We start from the raw sequence: 25,377 nt of genomic DNA on the forward strand, positions 1-25,377 counted from the left end.
CTTATTGTGGGTGATATTCTAACCAATCTAAAATGACTAGTGTCCTGCACGACGTTCTTCAGGCGTCGAAATGTTATGACATTTGTCACCCTATGCCTGTCGGCCTAACTATAGCTAACAGTTTAGGTGTGGGATTATCAGTCTCGTATAGATCTAAACCCAAATTCATGCTCTCCCTCCAGGAGACTCTAGTTATAATTCTGCACTTTAGCGTGTACTCTAGTAGGTACAATAAAGTAGTGGCTCACAATCATGTATTAACTTGTTTACGTATAGTGTGTAAATGTTCTCTTATTCTTGTAAATGTATGTATTCCCTTTTTGTAGTGTACTCGTAGTATAAAATATTATACTTAAATAATTATTTTAGTATTGTATCTTTGAACTTAGTAAAATAATGCAAGTGTTCCATAAACAATACCTATTATAGTTTAATATGTATGTTCTTGTATTTTTTCGTGAACTAGTAGAGTAGTATGTGTTGGATTAGTGTCTAAGTCCATAACTATTTTGGTATGTACTTGACCCGATGGTGCATGGTCCTTTTAGGTTGTCTTCACCAAAGCAACTTGATTGGAGAAATAAATAGAGAGAGAGGTTATTATGATTTATTAATATGTTATAAGAATAATATATTAAAGGAGAAATCATATTTGTTTAATTAATATTGGTCAATAATTAATTAAGAATTAATTTTGTGATCAAGTGTAATTAATTAAACTAGAGGGGCTGAATTGTAAATATGTGATAGTTAGAAAATAAGGTAAGGATTATCTTAAATATAGGGTGAACGAATTTAAGGAGATAATGCCTTAGAATTCGACTAGGATAAGGGCTTCTAAGACTTATCTTATGGTTGCTTGGTGGGCAAGCAACTAGATAAGGATAAGGACTAAAACCCTAATCTTTACACCTATATAAACCCCCTAAGGCTCATGAATTCGTCTAAGCCTTCCCAAGAAGTCCTAAGGACGAATTCCTACCTCTCTCCTCTCTCTTTATACCTTCTCCACTTGCTCTTGGTGTTTGTAAGCCATTAGAGGAGTGACACTTGTGACTCTAAGCCTTTCAAAGTCAATTCAAGGAGGAATTGGGATTGTTATTGCTACATAACAATCAAGGTAATATCATAAACCTAATTATATGTTAATATTGATTTCCATATGCTAGAATTAGGTTTATAGTCTTGGATTCAAAGCATGTACAATAGAGAAACCTAGATCCAAGCATTAGGGTTTATATGAGCACATAGGATGTCTTATGACCAAAACCCATCAGTGGTATCAGAGCCTTGATTGGTTTCTATTGTATTGATGCTTGATATGTTTGAAAAAATTCGATTTTTGGTGTTCTGCTTGATGGACTCGGCGAGTCCCACTGTGGACTCGGCGAGTTCCAGAGGGTGACTCGGCGACTCAGTGCGTCAGACAGAGGTATATTCGGGATTTCTTGTTGTTTTTGCTTATGGATGGTTACCTTATCATGTTAGATCAATATTAATCCGATTATATGATATATTTGACTATATTTTTGATCTAATTGAAGATATTTATCAATTAATAAGATAATTATTTCCTTATGTGATAATTGTTTAAATTATTTTGATTAAATTGATAAATTGTTTTGCAAGAAATCATTAAATAAATCAAATATGGATAATTATGTGAGTAATTGTTAATTTAGATTATTTGTTATTTGATCCTTGTTGTTATGAAAAGTTTCATATTTTGCCCTTTAGGTTTTATAGTTTAAATTTGAACCCAAAAGTTTTTGTAGTTTTGAAATTTAAATAGTTGAAACCCTAATGTTTTGAAAAAAGGTTTCAAAACTTGCCCTCAAGTTTTGGAATTTAAATTTTGATTAAATAGTTTAATTTTGATGCATATTTAAATTCTAAACCCTAATGTGTTGAAATGTTTCAAAACTTGCCCTCAAGTTTTGGAATTTAAAAGTTGATTAAAAGTTTAATTAGGAATGTTAAATTCTAAAACTCTAGTATGTTTTGAAAAAAGTTCAAATCACACCCTTATGGTTTTATTAATTAATTAAGGTGTATAATTAAAAGAAGTTTAATAAATCCATAAAATTTTAGGTTTACAGTTTAAAATTTTAGGTTCAAATCACATAGGATGTCTTATGACCAAAACCCATCAGTATGCATGTTCGAAAAACTATACATATTATAGTTTATAAGTATGTTCTGTATGTACTAAAACTATTTATCAAAATACCCCTTTGCTCGGCATGTTACAAAGAGATTAAAGTTTTATTTAGATAAGTTGTACACTCATATATATATATATATATATATATATATATATATATATATATATATATATATATATATATATATATATATATATATAAACGGCATATATAATTGAGATTAAAAAGGCAGTCAGACAAGTGGTTCTACCCTATGCTCACAACCAAACAATGAACATGAGTTAAGGCGAAAACACCAGTCCTAAGCCTGTTGAATCTTAATTTACATATATATATATATATATATATATATATATATATATATATATATATATATATATATACAAACACACATATAAATATGTTTTCGTAAAAACAACAGTTGAAACAGTTGAAATGATTTAGAATAGCCTGAAACAATTTAAAATAGTTTGAAATTGTTTGAATGTTAACAAAAGATTCCTTGTGTTTTACTTGTATTCTCTCCCCCCCCCCCCTCCCCACACACACACACTACAAACATTCAAAAATAGTGAAAACGTAGGGGTATGAACTCACCTCGAATGTGTGTCCTCGTTTGGATCCAAAGTGATAGCGATGATTCTCGGGTTAGGACTCGTCGAATAGTCGTATTTAAATTAGCGAAATAATTATTTAAATAATAATTTAAAGTGTTAGACAACACTAAATGATGTAAGAAATACTTATAAAAATTCTTAGGAATTATTTGAAGGTGTTCTTGGTGAAAATTTGAAGATTTGAAGATGGGTATGAATGTTCTTGAGGAAAATAGGAGATTTAAAGGAATCTGGGTAAAATCTTATGAAGATATGATGTTTACGGATGAGTTTTGAGAGAAAATTTGGGAAGGATTTCGGTGTGAAAAGTGAGTTATGAGGATTGATTTCGGCTATATATATATATATATATATATATATATATATATATATATATAGGGTGATTTTGGTCCATGATGGGCCTTAAACTTGAGATTTCCGTCCTGTAGTGTTTTCGGCCTTAATGGGCTTATCTTTGAGATTTCGGCCTAAGTGGTACCATCTTTGAGATTTCGGTCATGATACAACCGAAAACCCCTTTGCACTTTGATTCCTTAAACCGAAATCAACTTTATCTTAGATTCCAAATACTGAAATCCCTTATTTAGTGTGTTATTTTATGTTTTTAGCCTTAACATGTTGACTTGTTTTAGCTCAACTAAACTTAATCAAACTTGTATCAACATGAGTTTCAATCTACGTATAGTTATTAACTTATAAACATGCACTCATGGCTATAAATGACATAATGCAACAAGATTGCAATTGTGGTTCCACTTATACATGATTAAGATTTTGACTTTTATTTGAACAAGTGCGACTTTTTTTGACTTTTATCAACTTGAAATAACCGGTTTTTATAGTTCATGTGTATTCTTTAAGAATATTCTATTTTTGGTGCATATTGCTATTATTGATGCAGTGATATTATTTGATAATGATTAATTGAAAAGAATCTCTTAAAAGAACTCATATTCTTTAAGAATGAACATGTATTCTTAAAGAATGAACTCATATTTTTCTCCTCTACGTACTTCAATTCTTCAGTATGATGCGTATATTGTCGTTTCTTAGATATATAATAATTATTGTTGATTTTGATAACTAAATTTTTTTCTTGAATTAAAATAATTGTGTTCTCCTTAATTCTCTCAACTTCCTTACTAGTAGTTAATCAAAATATCAATTATGGCCTTATAACTATTATTTCTAATTTTCTTTTATTAAAGGAAATGTTTATGTATATTGTGTTCCATTGTAACTATTGTACACCATACAATCTTAGCTATATACAAATATAATCTAATGGTCCAAAAATTGTCATACAATCAAACAATATATACAATTTACATTTGATCCTATATATATATATATATATATATATATATATATATATATATATATATATATATATATATATATATATATATATACTAGTTTATAACCCATGGAAACCACGGGTTATAAAATTAATTAAACATTCATAATAAAAAATTATAATTATTAATCAATTATTTTAAATAAATTATTAACTAAGATATATATCAAATTTTTAAAGTTATCATAACTTCAAATTTAACATATAATCAGAAAATGTAAATTTGAATTTTGAAATGAGTTGCCTAATATATCTACATGACACATGAAATTATATTAATGAGGAGTTGTATTAGAGTGACACTTGGCAAAAGAAGATTAAAACTATTCATTTATTAGAATAGGGATATATATATATATATATATATATATATATATATATATATATATATATATATATATATATATATATATATATGTTCAATAGATAACCATTATTAATCAATGAACCAATCCAAAACGTAGAAATTTAAAGCGATCAATGGCGAAAAGAAAGGTTGTATGTATAAAAAATGATATTTTTTTCCGAAAAAAACTCACTTCATTTTTTATGTTGAAAAGCTAAGGTTTATTTTTTTATAGAAAAAAATTAATAAATATATCAAAATTCATACTTTTTGGTACCTTTTAAACAAAGATTCATATTCATGTTTAAAAAAAACGATATTTCAATTCAGATTTACATTGTGAATCTGTTCAGATTCATATTGTGAACCTGTTCAAATTCATATTGTGAACCTTCTCAAATTCACAATGTGCATAATAGTAAGTCAGATTCACAATGTGAATCTGAACTTATCAAGCTTTTTCACATTGTGAATGTTCAAAATTGAAATATTTACAGTTTAGATTCACAGTGTGAATCTACACTGATCGGTGTTTTCTTTAGTCGGAGTTGATGTTTATTAATAGAGTACAAAAAATTAATTTTTTTGGTATAATTAGTTTTTTTTATAAAAATAAATTTAAATATTGAAAAAAAAACTAACAAAATGAAGTGGGTTTTTTTTCGATAAAAAAATTCATTTTTTATATATCAACATCGATCTCTATGGAAAGAGGACGAAAAATGAAGTGGGTTTTTTTTTCGATAAAAAAATTCATTTTTTTATATATCAACATCGATCTCTATGGAAAGAGGACGAAAAATCGAGAACAACAGTATATTCGGTTTACTTTTTTCGATAAAAAAATGTGGCCTGAAAAAAAAATTAAATGAAAAAAAAAGATGTGAGTTTTTTGGTAAGGGCGTGAATTTTTTTGGTATAATTCGGTATGTGTGTGTCCAATATACAAGTGTACATTTATTTCCTTGACCGTTGATCATTATGATTTCTGACGCTCATGATTGGTTCTTTAGTTCTTTGTTAATTATAGTTGTCTATTGAACCTCACCTTATATATATATATATATATATATATATATATATATATATATATATATATATATATATATATATATATATATATATATATATATATATATATATATATATATAATCTTAAGTACTCAAACCCACCATACTATGTCATTTTGTATCATATATATAGATTACAATGTTTTTAAACTTCAACTTCTAACTTGATTACTTCAAAGATTTTCGAAATTTCATTATTATCTTTTTCTTACATCATATTTTTCTATTGACTACATACCAAGATATATGTATTATAGTTGCAAATAAAAATTATGTAAAAGGAAAATAATTGTGAAATTTCTAAAAATATTGGAAATAAATTAAGTAGTTAATTTTATGAACTTTTGGACGATGCAATGTGTGTGTATATATATATATATATATATATATATATATATCATTATCATCATTATATACTTATAATGCTTGCATTTTTCTTGAACCACATTCATTTGAAACTTCCATGCATATTTTTTTCCTTTCACCACATTCATTTGAAACTCCCATGACTTTTCAATTTCTTTCTAATAATTATTATAAGTTGGTTAATAAGGTTAAATAAATATCAAACCTAAAGTGTAATCATATATAAACTAAATTTCTTTCTATATGTATTTTTAAGTATTGTACATATATTTATTTACTTTTTTGTGTTAATTTTTATGTATTACGTATTTATGTATTTTTTTTTAATTTTGTATAGATGTTTCTATATTTTAATGTATATTAAATGTATAAACGTATTTTTTTACGTGTATATATATATATATATATATATATATATATATATATATATATATATATATATATCATTATCATTATATACTTATAAAGTTTGCATTTTTTCTTGAACCACATTCATTTGAAACTTCCATGCATTTTTTTCTTTCACCACATTCATTTGAAACTCACATGACTTTTCAATTTCTTTATAATTATTATTATAAGTTGGTTAATAAGGTTAAATAAATATCAAACCTAAAGTGTAATCATATATAAACTAAATTTCAATATTAAAAAAATATATTTTCTTCTGCTTATAAAGTTTATTTTTAACTTTTAACATATTATACTTAATTTATTAGTTCTAATATGTTGTATGTAAACCATTATCATTTTAAAGCTACAACTTTTGATCAATTTGTATAAAATACTTAAATTGTTAATTTAAATATAACCTTAAAGGATCAACTTAAATAAAAAAATTTAGTTCAACTTAAACAACCCAAAGAATATTTTGTAAATAGTTAAAAGTGATTTGTAGTGTCTTTCTAATAATGATTATAAATTGGTTAATAAGGTTAAATAAGTATCAAACCTAAAGTGTAATAAAAAATAAACTAAATTTCAATATTAAAATAATAGTTTATAACCCGTGATAACCACGGTTATAAAATTAATTAAACTTTCCTATTAAAAAATCAAAATTATTAATCAATTATTTTAAATAAATTATTACTTAAGAGATATTTTTTTAGTTATATAAAATTATAATCGTTGATTTAAATAAATGTGTGGACTTATATCATTTTATAATTTATATTAATTTTATTTTATTTTTTAATCTAATGTTATTAATTTAATATAACTAAAGGAAGAAATTTTAAAATTTGAAATTTAAAATTAAAAATGAATCATTAACTTAATAAAATTAAAGTGAGAAATTTAAAATTTGAAATTTGAAATTAATAATTAATAGGTTAACAAGTGGCATGATAAATAATATATAACATTAATGAGGGGTTCTCATTGTATAACACTTGTCAATATGAGATTAAATATAGTCTTTTATTAGAATAGGGAGATATTTTTACTTCTACTTATAAAGGTATGTTTTTAACTTTTAACATATTTTACTTAATTTATTAGATTTAATATGTTGTTGTATGTAAACCATTATCAATTTAAAGCTACAACTTTTGAACTGTATGGACAAAATACTTAAATTGTTAATTTAAATATAACCTTACAGGACCAGCTTCAATATAAATTTTAATTCTACTTAAAAAACCCAAAGAATATTTTGTGAATAGTGAAAAGTGATAAATTGTAGTGTTAAATATAAAAACTAAATTGCAATATCAATTCACTAAAATATTTCCTAAATATATTTTTATAATCGTTAAAAGTTTTGAAATAAGTTGCTTAAAATAACTTACAATAACAATAGTTAAAAATAACTCTATATAAATGATTATATTGTTACCTTTAAAATAAAATAAAAAAAAATGTTTAATGTTTTAAATAATTACACTGATAGAAATTAAAACATTAAGCAAATAAATTTTAAAAAAGAATTAACAATAACAACAACTATAAATAATATTAAACCATATATTATATTTAATTTTATTCATGAGTAACCTGCAGGTAGAGGTCATTCAAAAGATTGAGATTATGCAGTTTTAATAGATGTATATATTATCATATAATTCAAAATAATCAATATACTATATCAACTTAGTATACGAATTATTATATCAAATTTAACGACATTATTGTTATATTTAAAAAAAACATATATTTATAAAGATTTTAATTATATAGATGCTTCTGCGCAACGTGCGGGCATTCGTCTAGTATATATAATTTGGAAATTTTCTGGTTCAAATTTTAAAATAATATTATGATTCTTTAAATTTTAAAATGACTATGTAAACAAAAAATGTGCCTATCGAAGAAAATAGAAGTGGCGAAGTTGATAGAGACCTCATTAAAGTTTATAATGATCCCTCAATAATTATGCTGATGAAGGCTATAAAATATAAATAGAGTCATTTTCACTTGACAAATTTCACAATATTTTACGTAATTAAAAATATTGAAAGAAGGTCGGAGCTAGCTTTATTCCTCTAACTTTTTAAAAGAAAGACAGATTTTTATAATTGTTCCTCATGGTTCCAAAGTATTTTGCTGCGGACAACTATCAGAAACGTTACACTGTTGGCCCTTGTGATTTTATAATGGTGCACAATTGGTCCATTTTTGAAACACGGTTAGAAACAACCGTTAAATGCATCTAAAATGACCAATTTATTTATTTTTTTCAATTTTTTCTGATTTTGTATTGTTTTATACCATCAGGACCATTTATTTAACATATCTAATTATTAAAATATAAAAAAAAAACAAAAACAAAAACTTGTTTACCCCCGTTTAACCCCAAAATGTGTATGGAAAGTTCATCATCATCGAATTACATGGGAGGAGATGATGGATCCTTCATTCCTCCCATCATCACCCACATCTTCTCCCTTCTTTTATCCCTCTTTGGTAGCTACAGTCGACTGAATCCTCTAGTCATCGTCCCACCCCTTCCCTCATCTGTTACCCTTTCGGCGATAGTGATGGTGTGACACTATCGACAGTTTTGCCAACATGTCTCATCAAACCTATCATGTTACGAGGTTTGAGACGGCGACTACTGATTTCCAAACGAACCAATCAATTGCTTAAGGTGGGTCAGTTATAAGGAATGTCTCATTCATGTTGGGACCTTGTTTGGATTCTATGGTTTTCAAAATTAGTACATGTCAGGGCTACGATTGACATTTTTTGTTACCTTCTCATACTATCTTGAAACGATGAAATGGATGTGTTCTGTTAAATAAGCTTTTGGGGTTTAGAAGGATACATCGGATCGATGCAACTTTTGTAATTAGATAATCAGATGATTAAAGCAACTAGATAAACATATTTCTTGCCTATTTTTTATGGTTCGTAGCCAAGTGTTTTGAATTAAAGAATCATAATTAATTGTTTCAAGCCCCTCTAACCTATGGAAAACTTGATTTAGGAGTGAAGTTTGGTATCAACAAGCTCGCAATTCAGAAAAGCATTATGATTTCTTAATTAAATAATATTTGAGTAGAGACAATACAAATGCTAAAAAAAATTATTCGAATTTCTTATTTAAGAATATTGATTCCGAGTGATATCAGTATGTAGTATGTAGTATGTAGTATGTAGTGTGTAGTGTTTAATTGTGTGTTTTCATCCTAAGTCACAACTACCAAAAAAGTATAGTGGATTCTTTCCTAATTTTGTTACCAAGTTGGATTCAAATTAAGCGTATTTTAGTGCAAGAAAAAGAGCTACACCAGGAAATGAAGGTGTCAAAGTTCAAGAGGATTTTTGATGTCCATGTTTATAGTAAATTAAAGAAATGGTTCTTGAGGTTTTTTGTATTTTTTTTTTCAAATTTGGCAGAATGGTATATTGGTCATTTTAGAAAAAAGTAATAATTAAAATTTTAGATTTAACACCAAAAGGACTACCAACACTAAAATAAATAAATAAATGAAACCACGATAACCAACAGTACACCGTTTTTTATAGTTGTCTTCGAGATGATACTTTTTGTAAATTATAGGAACCAATAATTAAATTTTGTTTAAAAGTTATCACTAGTCCAATACGCTAGAGATCTTAAACCATAGGGACCAATCGTAATTTTTTTTTGTCTAAAAGATATCATTAGTTAAATACCATAGAGACCATAAACTCGATTTAGACAAAATTTTACAATTGGTCCCTATGGTTTACATAATATCTCACTTTGAGGACTTCTTGGCAAAAATTCACGCCACTAGTCCTTATGGTTTCGGTTGATTGTGCGATTGGTCCTTGACTCTAACCTAGTCATTGGTGTACCGTTAGTGTAGGGGTATTATTGTCTTTTCATCTCATTGTGCATTAGATTATATGATGTAAGCCCTACCTTTGTATCCTTCTACTTCTCATTCCTTTCTTCTTTTCTTCCCTCCCCACTCAAGTTCTCTTCCAAAAAAAGACGATGGTGATATGTCAGTGTGGAAGGCCAACGGTTTTGGTGACATTGTGGACTGATCTGAACTTTGGCCATGCTCAAAGTTAGGAGGAACATGCAGTTTTTGTGGATGGTTCGACCCTCCCATGTACCTTAGGTCAATTGTTGTGATTCTGGGGTTGTTGTGTGGAAGAAACAATCTCGAAGCAAGATTGATGATGGTGAATTTTTTTTTTGGGGGGGGGGGGGGGGTGGGTGTGGTCTGTTTTTTGGAATCTGTATTTTGGTCCCTTTTTTGTTATAGCTTTCGAAGGATTTTCCCTATGATTGTATGTAATGGTGGGACAAGAACATATAGAGGTTATTATATATAATGTAAGTTTGATGTTTAGGTTTAATGTGAACTAGTATTAGCAAGGAAGCAAATTGTCAATTTGATTGCATGTAAGTGTAAAGTTTATTGTTAATGTGCAATAAAATAACCAAAAACTAGTTACCGAAGTGTCATTACCAAAATTGAAAATGTACTAGTTGAAACATAGTAGACCAAAATACCATTAACCATAATGCATGTAAGTGAAATATCATATTTACAAAGATACAATACCCAAAATACCTATCAAAAGTACTTGTTTCTACAAACATACCATGACCAAACATAGTAGACATGCTAAATACTTAGACATAATAGCAAAAGCATACTTAAAGCTACAAACTAAACTGCAGTAACTTTCCCCTTCTTCTGTCCACTCCCCTTTCCAACTTCACTAGGACCTTCGTGCCCCTTGCATGTCCTAGTATTGTGACCTTTGTTGAGGCATTTGCTTCAAGTGTCTGTCAAGTATTTCCTACTTAAACTGGTACTTTGACTTGGCTCATCAGCTGCCCTCATCCTTTTTTTCTTGGGCCAGCCAACCTATAAACAAATTTGTAAGGATACATATCAAAAAGTTTAGTAAATATTTTCAAATTGAATTATGAAAAACATGTATAGCAACAAACCTGTTGTGATGTTTGGGTGGGAGAAGGGTTGTTGGAAAATCAGATCTAGGCCACATGATCCTTCCATTTATCGGGTCAAGTATGTGTTGGTACATATCAATCTATATACTAAGCCAGTAACATTTGTTCACACAAGCCTCAGGATCTCCACATTCTGACCTATTATGCATCTTATCATACATTGCAGTAATAGCATGCGGCATGGAATACCTGTAATGTCCCATTCCTTGCAAGTTCAACTCCTCTCCTTCAAGTTCACAACATATTTCTCCCTCCATAGACCAGTCACTTGATATTTATCAGCTCTAATGAATAGAACCTTCATATGATTTGCCTTTGTCTTACTGTCTTCTAAGATTTTTGCTGCAGTTCACAACATATTGTTTTCTAATGAATAGAACCTTCATCTAGCCAGTAAGATTTGTTCACACAAGCCTCAGGATATCCACATTCTGACCTATTATGCATCTTATCTTACATTGCAACAATAGCATGCTGGCATGGAATACCTGTAATGTCCCATTTCCTACAAGTTCAACTCCTCTCCTTCAAGTTCACAACATATTACTCCCTCCATAGACCAGTCACTTGATATTTATCAAATCTAATGAATAGAACCTTCATCTTATTTGCCTTTGTCTTATTTTTTTCTAAGATTTTTTTACAGTTGTACATAAAGAACCTTTGCATTTGTCTAGCACTTTATGAATTAGTGAAATCAGTTATGAAATATGTTAATGAAAAGAGTATGATACTTACCAGAGAAATGGGATTTTGCCCAGTGTTTTGTAGGAATTTTAGTTAACCACTCATCTGCTTCTGGGTAATGGTTTTTCAGTTTCCCCATAGCCTTATTAAATTTTGGTATGCTATATGCTTTTCCACAATACCATACTGATTTCCTCAATTCGTCTCCCTTATGTTTCAATTTCATGTTGTCAAACACATTTCTTAAACAGAACCTTTGCTCAGCTGATGGAAAAAGCATCTCTATTGCAACCAATATTCCTTGTGAGTACAATTAAAATAAGCTAGGAAATGAAAATAATAAAGTGGAGTTTCTTGAAGTTACATGGTACCTTTTGCCGATCTGAAATGAAGGGGAAGTTTGATGAAGAATTCAAATTCAAGTCATCAACTAAGTCTTCTAAAACCCATGTCCAAGAGTTAATATTTTTAGTTTCTATAATGGCATATGCAACTGGGTAAATGCCATTGTTCGAGTCAAGCCCAACTGCATTGAGGATCTGCCTAGGAAAGGGACCCTTCAAAAACGTATCATCAAATCCAAGAAAATCCCTTAAACCTTTTTTGAATCCCTCGTTCAATGGACCTAAGCATATATATATATATATATATATATATATATATATACACACACACACACGTTAGAAGATCCTTGTTTTAGAACACAAGTTGGGTTCGGTTTCGACATCTATCTTCACAGTTGTTCCTGGATTCTTTAACTGCAATTCCATGGAATATTCTCTCAAAATACCATATTGCTTTCATAATCACTATAAACAAATTTTTTTCCATAGCTTTTACCCCGAATACTTTCATCTTTGATATTGAAAGTGAGTACCTCTATACCAAGTCCTCCTATAAAGTACATGTAGGGATCTTAGGGTTACTTTCAACTTGGTGTAATATGTTGTTAGCTAGAAAATTAGATGAAAAAGCCCTCATTGTCCTTGTTTGCACACAAGAATGACAATATTCATATGTTTTAATAGTCCAAACTTGTTTTTCATCTGCCGTAGAGATAAAAAGAACCCATAGACAAGTTGTTTCCTTGGAAAGTACTAAACTGCCCCTGCCTTTATTACTGCCACCAATCAATTCAGGGACAAGACCCCTACACTTTAACCTAACTCTTTTCTTGTCATTCTTTACATAATGTAGATCCCTCATCTCTTTATAGTGTGGTTGGAAATAACTTCTCTGTTCTTTTTCTTTTCCTTGAAAATCTGACCAATTATTAAAGCTTTTGTGTGAACCTCACCAAATGAACAAGCAACTGGTTTTAGAATGGATTTTAACAATTTCTTTCAAGGCTCTTGTTAACTAGCAAATAACTCAAACACATCATTATCTAAGACTTCTAAAGGTTCATCTTCAATGTCTTTATGTTCCATTGTATTATTTTTTGTCTGATCAGGCCGCCCTAAGTCAATGTCTTCATCAAGTACACTACAGAAGTTGATCATGTTCGCCTCCACATCATCTATCAAAGGTTCCTCATCAAACACTAATTTTTTTACATCAACTGACTATGAAATTCACTTTCATATTCACTATCCTCACAATAATATTCATAATCCTTACTATCATGTCTAGTAGTCATTATATCTTCATCATCTAAAACTGGTTCATTATCTATGACTGGCTCATCATTCATGAGTGGCTCACCATCCATAAGTGGCTCATTACCATGTATCACTTGGGAAGGTCCACCAAATGTTCCATATGGCACAATAGACCGGGAGTATTCTAGTTTTTTCCTTGAAGATCCAACATCTTTTCTATTCTTTTGGTTCCTATCTAGTTCAGGGGACACATCATTAACCAACTCCTCAATAATAACCTTTGTTGGGGATAAAAAATAACTTTTGACCCTTATATGTCCATGATCTATGTAAATATTTAGTTGGTTAATTTTTTCCACATAAGTTGACAATACATGCACATACCTATCGTTTCCTAGAGGTAAGAGACCAAATTCCAACTCTACTTCTGGAATAAGAAAATGATAATACAAAGTTTTCCCTTCTACGTACCCTATTTCTTGAACCATTGTATCCAACTCATGCACGGAGAAAACATCAATATCTACGAAGTCATTATAGTCTATTATTCCACCTACGTACCTTCTCCCAGTGCTTTTCGTGAATATCCACCATGATGGATTTTTAGTGTGAAGTACTTGCTTATTCCCTCTGAAACAAAGAATAGTAAAAAAAATTCAACTATTTGGGCGTAATATCAAATCAACAAAATGTATGATCACGTTAGTAAGTCACTTATGGTATAACTTTTCCAAATCATAGTTTGATGCTTTCGTGTGTCTGGAACAGACCGACCATAACATTAGCACCATTATCGTTTTCAATCGAACTGGAAGGTGATCTGTGCATTGTGTTGGAGAAGGTGATGATGAATGCAAAAGGTTTATGGGTAGCTGGATGATGATCTTGGCACTTAATTGCATAGATCATCTCTATATATTATGCATAATGAAGGATTACAGTAACTGTTCAATGAAAAGACAAAATACCCCTGCACTAACGGTAAAAACGTGACGGGATTAGGGTCAATAACCAATCGCACAATGAAATGAAACCATAAGGACTAGTGGCGTGACTTTTTGTTAGCAAGTCCTCAAAATGATATATTCTTTAAACAATAGTGACCAATTGTGAAATTTTGTTATTCAATTTATTGTTAAGTATATATATATATATATATATATATATATATATATATATATATATATATATATATATATATAGAGAGAGAGAGAGAGAGAGAGAGAGAGAGAGAGATGAAAATTAAAAACCACAAAACAATAGAAATTCAAGAACCTTTTTTTAATATAATATTTTGCAAAAGCAAATAGCAAAAATTATTATCTACTAGCATCCAAAAATATTAAGAAAAAACATATTCTTTTTTCATGTGTATGTGTACATTTAATATATATATATATATATATATATATATATATATATATATATATATATATATATATATATATATATATATATATATATATATATATATATATATATATATATATATATGCACAAACATCACAAATACATTAATTTTTGTTAAGAAAAAACATATTATTTTAAAAAACATTTTTTTTAACTATTAATTTCAAAATATTTACCATATTTTTATTGAATAAAAAAATAAACAAGTATAATTAATTTTTGTTAGTTCGACAACATTTTTATTCATATTTCGAGATTAATATTTAAACGAAGAATTTTTCAAAAAATGCAGTGTTTTATTCATATTTTCTGGTGCTTATATATATATATATATATATATATATATATATATATATATATATATATATATATATATATATATATATATATATATATATAGGGAAGAGTTATATGGAAAATGAATGATTAGGGCAACACATATTTGAACCAATGAAAACATGACAACACATCACTTCCATAATAACTTCCACAATACATTACTTGTGAAGAAAGAAACGGACACATGTCATTTGATTATTGGTTCCGGTAGATGTTGTCATAGTTATTTGTTTTCCATAGAACTCATTCCTATATATATATATATATATATATATATATATATATATATATATATATATATATATATATATATATATATATATATATATATATATATATATATATATATATATCCGTAGGCACATGAATATAACGTAAGTACATATGCACACATACATATACACATAAACAAAAATATTTGAATATTTTTTTCTCATATGTATATGCATATTTTTTTTATCAAATGCGCATAAGCATAAAAATGTTGATACACATAAAAAATGCTTTTTTTTAATTTAATATTAATTTCGAAATATTTTCAAAATTTTTGCTTAATTAATTTTTTTAACTCAATGAAAATTTTTTATGTATATTTCAAAATTAATATTTATAAAAAAAATTGATTATTTGCATTTTTCATGTTAGATATATATATATATATATATATATATATATATATATATATATATATATATATATATATATATATATATATATATATATATATATATATATATATATATAAAGAATTAGGTTTATATATAAACTTTAAATATTGTATGAATATATGACCTAATATGAGTTATAGATCAAATTCAATCTTCCAAGGTAAATTCAGAATTTTTTTAATCAATTTAACATTTATCTAATACCAATAAGGAAACTAAAGATGCGTTATATTTTTGAATCAGTATTTTATTTCAATTCATCTTATTTGATTAACATCTTAATTGCATGGTAAGAAGTATATTCATTCTCCGTAAGAATCGATTTGCAAAACTCAAAATAATTATTGTATATTTTTTATGGATTTTTATAATTCGATTTGCAGTCAAAACAATTTATAGATGAATATTTGTTAATCTGATTCAAGAAACCAGAAAATTTCAAACCAATTAAGATTTCCGTTTTTTGCATTAACTTTAAAGGGTTTAGGTTTTCTTCAAGTTACGATTGCGGTAAATCATTTATTCATGATATGTGAATTTTAGCTGTTCATTCTTAAAGAATATATTAATGATATATTATACTGTTTAACTCATTTTTTTTCATATTGAAATTCTTTTAGAATTTTGAATATGTACATATTTGTTTAACTATTCTTAAATCATTAGTTTTAAATTGTTCATAAATTATTGTCATTTTTTTGTATAGGTAAGACTTTTGAAACGACCATTCTTCAAGAATTATATTAACAAATGTATACTTAACTTTTTATTTTTTTAGAATGTTGCTCATAAATACATATTCTTATAGAATATTATTTGTTCACCCCTTTCATGAATTTGAGATGACATTTTTTAATATTTATTCATTCTATAAGTTTTTTTTATAAATAAGTTAGTTATATGTCCATTCTAAAAGAATATTCAAACTCAGTGTAATTTTTGTACAAGTGTTTTTATCAAGAACCAATAATATATTATATTCTTAAAGAATGTATTATATATTATAATCTTTTTTGTATATTCTAAAAAAAAGATGACATGTTCTTAAAGAATATAGTACAAAAGTTTTTAGATATTCTTTAAAATGTTGTATATATTTTTATTTTATGTTATAAAAATGGTTTTCATTTGCTTATTATAAAAATTTTTATTGTAATGTAATATATTTTTCTCAATCAATGATATGTTATTGTCTTTTATAGGAGATTTATTTTTTAAGAATGTTACTTCTCAAAAAATTATATCCTGTAAGACCGAACGAATCAAAAAACTATTAAATAATATAATATTCTTCAAGAATGAAAGAATTAAAATATGCGTTGAATGAAGACGTATTCTCAAAAAATCTGATTTAAACTAAATGTAATTAACAAAATATGAGATTTGACTTGATTTCTATCAACTAATTTTACGTCATTGCCTAAATATTAGATACTTGTCATATCTTTCTCTTTATAAAATGTAATAAATGTCATTATAATTAATAATTGTAATTATATAGTACATGATAATCTATGTTAATAATATGTACCCAAAATCACATACATTCATTCTTTTAATCTAATGGTCAGAATTTGGTCATACATTCACACAATATTTATGATTCACATTTGATCCTAACCCTATATATATATATATATATATATATATATATATATATATATATATATATATATATATATATATATATATATATATATATATATATATATAACATCCCAATAACATCAAAGTAACATCAAAGTGATTATGTCAAATAACATCAAAGTAAAATCATAGGTAGCCGACGCAGAAAACTTTAGGGATGTTATGCAGTCATGTCAGACCCTTGCCTTTGGAACTGGAAATACCTAAAATCATAAACGTAAAAATTGTAAGTACAATGTTTAGTTAGTTCCTCAAAATACCACATACCATACATAAAATAGAGAATGATATGTGTCAACCATAGTCTTACAATTAATATCATTCCATGAGCTGTATCATGGTCTTTCCTTGCTAAGTTGGGGGGCCAACAACGCAGGTCTTATAAACAAGTGACAAGAGCTACCTCCTAGTCTTCCATGTATGATTCAGAAATGAAACTATCATCCTGTATATAACTACCAAGGTCCAGACCCTGGTCTTGCATACAATTTACGGGGAGCCATATCCAGGTCTTTCATATAATTGCTAGGGGCCACTACCTGGTCTTCATATATACATAAGTCAGTGTGTCGGAATTGGTGCTTTCGACCCGCAAGTACAGTGAGGAGGCTCACCTGAATCACAAAGTCTACTAAAACCCAGCTTAATGTCGCGTCGACCACAGATAACAACTCTCAACGCCAAAAGATGGGTGCTAAACACCTCCTAACAATCCATACAAGGTAAACCAAAAGTCAATGGTCAATATTGAATTTAGTCAATCGTCATGTTGAGGCCTTCCTTGGCCACGTCGTGGTCCTCATACGATCTAACAGACGGGCATTTCCTAGTCGCCACACTATGGTGACCTATAGCCAGGCCGTGGGCTCTAGGTTTCCATCAACTTAATAGATTAAGCTGTTTTCTTCGATTTGAAGAGCTCTAATGCTCATATATGATCATTTCTATGGTCGAAATGGATCAAGTTTCCAAATTTATCTCTTAAGACACCTAAATAGATTATGATCTCCATCCCTAGGTCCAAATAAACCTAAATACCACAAATTCTTAACCATTATTCCTTTAATCTGAAAAGTCCTTAACCCAATCTCTCCAGAAAGGGTTTCTAATACTAGATCTATGATAAACATGACATATCTATAGACATGCATGTCCAATACATTTCTAGAATCCGTTTTAGGTTAAAATGAGCTAAATGACCAAAACTCATGCAGATGAAAAGATCTTGAACCAAAGTCTAGATCTACACCATATGTTGCTCATGAGACTCAGTAGATTCATGAACTTACCAACTTTATGTGTTCCTTCCTTTCAAACTTGCTTAAACATGAAGAACATGAGTCAATATCCTAGATCTAACCACTTCAGGCCATAAAGTTTGATCCTTTGCACTTTGAAAGGTCTGAAAGCATTGTGAGATGGTGATGGTGTTGTTTTCTTGCAAGATCCAACAATACGTCACCTTCTTCTCCAAGCTATTAATGCTCCAAATTCCAAAAAGCCACAAATCTGCATAGGAATGAGGGCTAGGGTTTCTCTAAGGTATAAGGGTGTTGGAGGGTGGAAACGAACCCTCGAAATGACTTAGAGGGGTTTAAATACGAAGCAACCCTAAAAGAATCATGGGCTTGGGCCAAAAAACTATAAGACCTTGACAATCCTTGGCCACGTCGTGGTGGACCATGAAATGCATGTGTTCTTTATTTATTGCCACGCCGTGGGCATCCTTGCTCTATGTCGTGACACAGAGTTTTTCCCAAAAACTCCATCTTTATCCCATAAAAATATAAAGCTAAAGCTGTCTAGAACATGGATGTTACAACTCTCCTTTACTTAAATTAGATTTAGTCCTCGAAATCATTCCTTACGAACTAATTTGCCACACCCGATAACCCTTCCAGAACATCCTCGATATTAATTTGGACTGCCTAGTCCTCTCGTGTGGACGACCACCTCCCATTCCTGCTATCAAAGCCCTTAACATAGCAGAGACCACATATCTCGATGAAAAACGGAACCTCAATCATCCACCCAACACTACTAAGGAAGATTCCAATTGTGCTGCCCGAAAACTAAAAACCCTAAATAGTGTTTCACTTTACAACGGACATAACCATCTCATCCCATATCCATAAAGACTCTAATTCACAACTCGAACCAAACGGAACCCTTTTGTTCCTGAATTATCTTGTTGACAACTACAAGGATAGAATCCCTGACCTTTCATCGCGAATGAAACATTTCATTTGAAAACAAGGCGAATTCCAACACGATGCTCAATCATTGGTGCCATACCAACATCTAAGTCTCATCCGACTAACCAACATTCATATTTTCGATTTAAACGAGGTCTCTCATGCCTCGTACCCACCAATTAACTGATATACCGGATTTCAAACCGGTGGTAACATCCCGATTCCCAGGTATAATATTTACTTACATTATATTCATTTTGTTAGGATAACTCGACGAGTTGGAGGCCCCAACGCGCCGAGTAGAGATGGAGAAGCCTGCGTGAATTTCAGATTCTACTCGATGAGTTGGAGGACCCCTACTCGACGAGTAGGTGTTGACTAAGAAAACCCTAATTTTCAGGGTTTGTGTCCTATTTAAAGGACCTTAAGCCTTCATTTCCGCGTCCCTTATCACTTTAATACCATGAGAGAAACCCTAAACGAGCTGGTATCATCTATGAGAGAGAGGGAGACTAAAAGTGTGTGATTTGGTGCATTATTGGAAGGAGAAAGAACGACATAAGGCTTGGAACGAGAAGAAGCTTCTGGATCTGGTGTTCTTTCAGTGCTAGCTACTTTTTGGAGGTAAAAAGTTGTCACCTTGATCATTGTTTGGTTATATCTCTTCTTTAGGGAGTTTGTGGCCATTTCCATCTTCCTTTTTGAGAATTTGAGTCATCTGAGCATGGCATGAAGTTAAAACTTCAGATTTGGACTGTATGAGGTTCCTTGAGCATAAAGATCCAAGCTTTATCAAGCTATTGGCCAAGTTCCAAACATTAAACCCTCTATAGAGCTTTTTTTGGCATTTTGATCCCTAAGTGTCATGCATGGACGTAAAGCTTGCTGTTTTACGTGGTATTTCAACCTTGGGAGGCTAGATCTAGAGTTTGGGACTTTATTTATGCTTAGAATCGTTAGAATGAGAATTGGACTAGAGGGACTCGACGAGTGCATGATGTAATGTAACAGCCCAGAATTTCAGGTATTTCTTTAAATTATTTTTGGGGCACATTTAGGAGGGGACTCGGCGAGTTGGTGCACGACTCGCCGAGTAGGGCCATGGTCTTGGTCGCAGACGCGCGACTGGACTCGACGAGTCCAATAAGGGACTCGGCGAGTCGACGCTGTTCAGCTGAACCCTAGCCGTTTCGATTCTGAACCGTATATAATGATATTATGGCCGTCATGTCGGGTCTTTTGGCCGATTGAAGATCCCCTGGGAGTGTGTGAGCATCTGAAGCAAGAGAGAGGACTTGAGAAGGCTTGAAGAGATTGTTAGACAAGGAGGAGCAAGGTGGTGATCAAAGGAATCGAGTACTGGAGGTTTGGAGACACAGGAAACACGTTTCCAGGTAATCTTCGGATCGAAATCTGTAACTTTTACGTTGTATGCGAGTTTAGGGTTTAGGAAACCCAATTAAGGGTTAGTTAGATTATATTGTTGTTATAAGTGTTAAAAACCCCTGTAATAGTATATGTGAAAGTCCAGGAAGCCCTATATCTATATACTTCGAAATCATGCAAAATACAGGAGGCAGCGGATTGACTGCATGGCGAGGACTCGCCGAGTCCAATGATCAGACTCGGCGAGTAGCTTGAAGATTCACTAGAACTCGCCGAGTTGTTCTTCAGACTCGGCGAGTAGCTTGAAGATTCACTAGAACTCGCCGAGTTGTTCTTCAGACTCGGCGAGTAGCTTGAAGGTTCACTAGGACTCGTCGAGTTGTTCTTCAGACTCGGCGAGTAGCTTGAAGATCTACTGGAACTCGTCGAGTCGTTCTTCAGACTCGGCGAGTGGTGTCAGGATGTCTATACTCGTCGAGTTACCCTTTGCACTCGACGAGTCCGGTCAAGATTGACCGTTGACCTGTATATATCTTAGAGGGGTCAGTTGTCTTGTTTGATAAGATCATTAACTAAGGCTGTGGTATTATAGGGAACCTGCGGACTAGCGGATTGTGTGCAAGTAGCTCGAAGAGGTTATAGCCTGCGTACTACGAGGTGAGTCTTCTCACTATACTTCACCCGGAAGGGTTTGACTGTTAGACCGGAAGGTCGTGTGTGTTATATTCATGCTATGTCTAGAGAGATAGATGCTTTATATGCGATGTGTACTTATATGTGATGTATGCTTATACGGGCCGGAAGGCGAGACTTTATGTGATAGGAAGAACGGTATGATGTATGATTTATGTGTTATGAGTTTTATGTTATATGTGCTATGTATGTTATGGGCCGGAAGGCGATAATGTTATGTGGATCGAAAGATCCGGGCCGGAAGGCAATGTTATGTGGATCGAAAGATCCGGGCCGGAAGGCAATGTTATGTGGACCGAAAGGTCCGGGCCGGAAGGCAATGTTATGTGGACCGAAAGGTCCGGGCCGGAAGGCGTATGTGGGTAAGTCGTATACTGGGGAACTCACTAAGCATTTATGCTTACTAGTTGTGTTTATGCTTTTCAGGTACTAGTGATGACCGTGGGAAGGCGCCGGCGTGACACGTACACACTGCCACTGTTGAAGATTCTGGAGATTTATTAATTATATTTTGAAATAAACTTGGAATAAACCCTCTTGTCGAATAATGATGTTTTGTTTTTAACGAAAAATTTATTTGGAAATTTGAGCTGTTACAATTGGTATCAGAGCCTTGGTTTGAGGGATTCGGGTGTACTCTTGGGTGCAACTGAACTCAGACCGGGGATTTGAGGAAAAACTTTTTCTTAAAAATAATAAGGACATAACATTTTATAAAGGGCAAGGCGGTAAAAACAAGGGTGGAACAGTGTGTACGAGCAGCCAGCGTCCGAACGGTAAAGATCCCCAGAATACCTTACGATGTTATGTTATGCACTGAATTATGAATTGTTATGCATGCTAGAAGACTAGGTATTCATGATAGGAATAGAATTGCCTGTTTTGTGATGCCTTAGTCTAGGGAGATTGCTTATATGAGATATTTGGTAGCGTGCAAGTAAATAGTACATACTAGAAGTAGAGTACTCGTTATTCGGGATTTGGGGAGGAAGATTTGGGACGAATACTGATACGGTGTGGTCGGTAGTATTGGGCCCGTACTATCGAAGGCACCGGATCAGTGGAAGACTCAAATAAGAATCCCTGGAAATCGGAGACTGGGTAGGGCGCGTATCGAGTACAATTGTACTTGGTGGAGTCTCTGATGATTTTATGTTGTATTTCAGAGACATCATGGTTATCACACGCAATGGGGCGAGTTCGAGCGGTGCGAGTGACGAGGAGATTCGTCAGATTATTCAGGAAGAGGTAGCTGCGGCGGTCCGGGCTGAGATCCCGGAGATGTTTGGGTCTATTAAGACCACGTTGATGGAGGAGTTTGAGGAGCGGTGCGCCGCAATTTCTGAAGCTGCAGTTGCTGCCGCTACCGCAGCGGTGGCTGCTGCCAGGCCGCAAGGGGGTGATTCATTACCATTCAGGGAATTCAGCAACACGAAACCCCCTGAATTTGATGGGACGCAGGATCCGATTGCAGCCATGAGGTGGATCGCCGACATCGAGGGGTGCTTCTATACTTGCTCATGCCCGGAACACTTGAGGGTACGGTTCGCCTTGAACCAGCTCCGTCTGGGAGCGAAGGATTGGTGGAAGTTCGTGACGGTGAACTTCACTCAGGCAGAGATTACGGCAGTGACATGGGAGAGGTTTACGGAGATGTTCAGGGATGAGTACGTTCCCCCGGTAGAGAGGGAGCGGTTGATTCAGGAGTTCTTGACCCTTAAGCAGGGTACTGATTCCGTGGCAGTGATCACACGGAAGTTTCATGAGAGGGCAATGTTCTGTCCCGAGCTGGTATCTACGGAGCAGTCGCGGATGAGCCGCTATTTGGGTGTTTTGAAGAGGGAGATTCGGGAGTTTGTGTCAAACTCCACCTATCGCACTTTCACTGAGCTTCAGGCGAACGCCAGGAAGCGCGAGATTGAGTTGGAGACTCAAGCGAGGGAGGAGGCCGAGTCTCGGCAGGTGGATCGACGGCCGGCCCGGTCTCAGCCGGCAGCCAAGCGGATTAAGTTCGCTGATTCGAGGATGGGAGGTTCGAAGGGTCGCACTTGCGCGAAGTGCGGCAAGAGTCACGAGGGGGCGTGTCGAACTGGTGGTTGCTACAAGTGTGGCAAGGACGGACATATTGCCAGGGATTGCCCTAAGGGGTTTATGGTTTGCTTTCACTGCAACCAGACAGGCCATCGGAAGGCCGAGTGCCCGCAACTTCGTCAGGGAGCTACACCTACTACCCGGACTACTGAGACCCGACCGGTGAAGGTCGAGGCCCCGAGGGCTCGCGGGAGAGCCTTTCAGCTGACTGCGGAGGAGGTCCGCGCTGCGCCCGATGTTGTGGCAGGTATGTTATCTTTCATGTATTTAATTAAAGGTCGAAATGTTATGCTTACGTTAATATATGTGTAGGTACTTTCCTTGTGAACTCTATACCTGCTCTAGTATTATTTGATTCGGGTGCGAGTAGATCGTTTGTATCGTTAGCTTTTAGTCAGCACATCGGCATTAGTCGTGAGCCGTTAAGTCGGCCTTTGAGCGTTTCCATTGCGGCTGAGAGGGTGATTTGTGCTACGGAGGTTTTTCGGGGATGTGTGCTAGAGATCTTCGGGGTCGCATTTCCGATTGACCTAATTCCTATTGCGATGGGTGATGTCTGTGTCATTGTAGGCATGGACTGGTTGAGCCGATTCAGCGCTGTCATCGACTGCGAGCGTCAGTTGGTGACTATGCGAGACCCTAGTGGGGGAGTTCTTACGGTGTACGGCGAGGGTACCCGTTCGAGAGCAGCTTTTTGTTCGGCTGCTAGGGCGAGGCAATGCCTACAGCGGGGATGTAACGGTTTTGTGGCGTATGTGATGGATACGCGGGAGAGTTCCGAGAGACCGAAGACATTGAAGGAGGTTCCAGTGGTGCGCGAGTTTCCAGATGTTTTCCCCGAGGATTTGCCGGGAATACCTCCTGCGAGGCAAGTGGAGTTTGGTATCGATCTAGTTCCAGGGGCGGCGCCTATTGCGAAGGTGCCTTATCGTCTTGCACCTCCAGAGATGCAAGAATTGTCCTCGCAACTTCAAGAGTTGTTGGGGAAGGGATTTATTCGGCCAAGTAGCTCGCCGTGGGGAGCACCGATTTTGTTCGTCAAGAAGAAGGATGGTTCACACCGGATGTGTATTGATTACCGGGAACTGAACAAGGTGACAGTTAAGAACCGCTATCCGTTACCAAGAATCGATGATCTATTCGATCAGTTGCAAGGGGCATCTTGGTTTTCCAAGATTGATTTGAGATCAGGGTACCATCAGGTAAGGGTGCGGGATGAGGACGTCCAGAAGACAGCCTTTAGGACGCGGTATGGGCATTACGAGTTCGTGGTGATGCCTTTTGGGCTCACCAATGCCCCAGCAGTGTTCATG

At 32.7% G+C, this 25,377-nt stretch overlaps 1 long non-coding RNA gene across 1 annotated transcript; it reads left to right on the forward strand.

Annotated features, from left to right (window-relative positions):
• Positions 1-20,917: 20,917 nt before the first annotated feature.
• LOC128127710 (uncharacterized) lies at positions 20,918-23,557 on the forward strand. The gene is made up of 3 exons (XR_008225544.1): positions 20,918-21,288; positions 21,873-21,937; positions 23,140-23,557. It is a non-coding gene; the product is annotated as an uncharacterized LOC128127710 (long non-coding RNA).
• Positions 23,558-25,377: the final 1,820 nt, after the last annotated feature.

Source organism: Lactuca sativa, chromosome 8 (assembly GCF_002870075.4).
Source record: "Lactuca sativa cultivar Salinas chromosome 8, Lsat_Salinas_v11, whole genome shotgun sequence".
Lineage (NCBI taxonomy): Eukaryota > Viridiplantae > Streptophyta > Magnoliopsida > Asterales > Asteraceae > Lactuca > Lactuca sativa.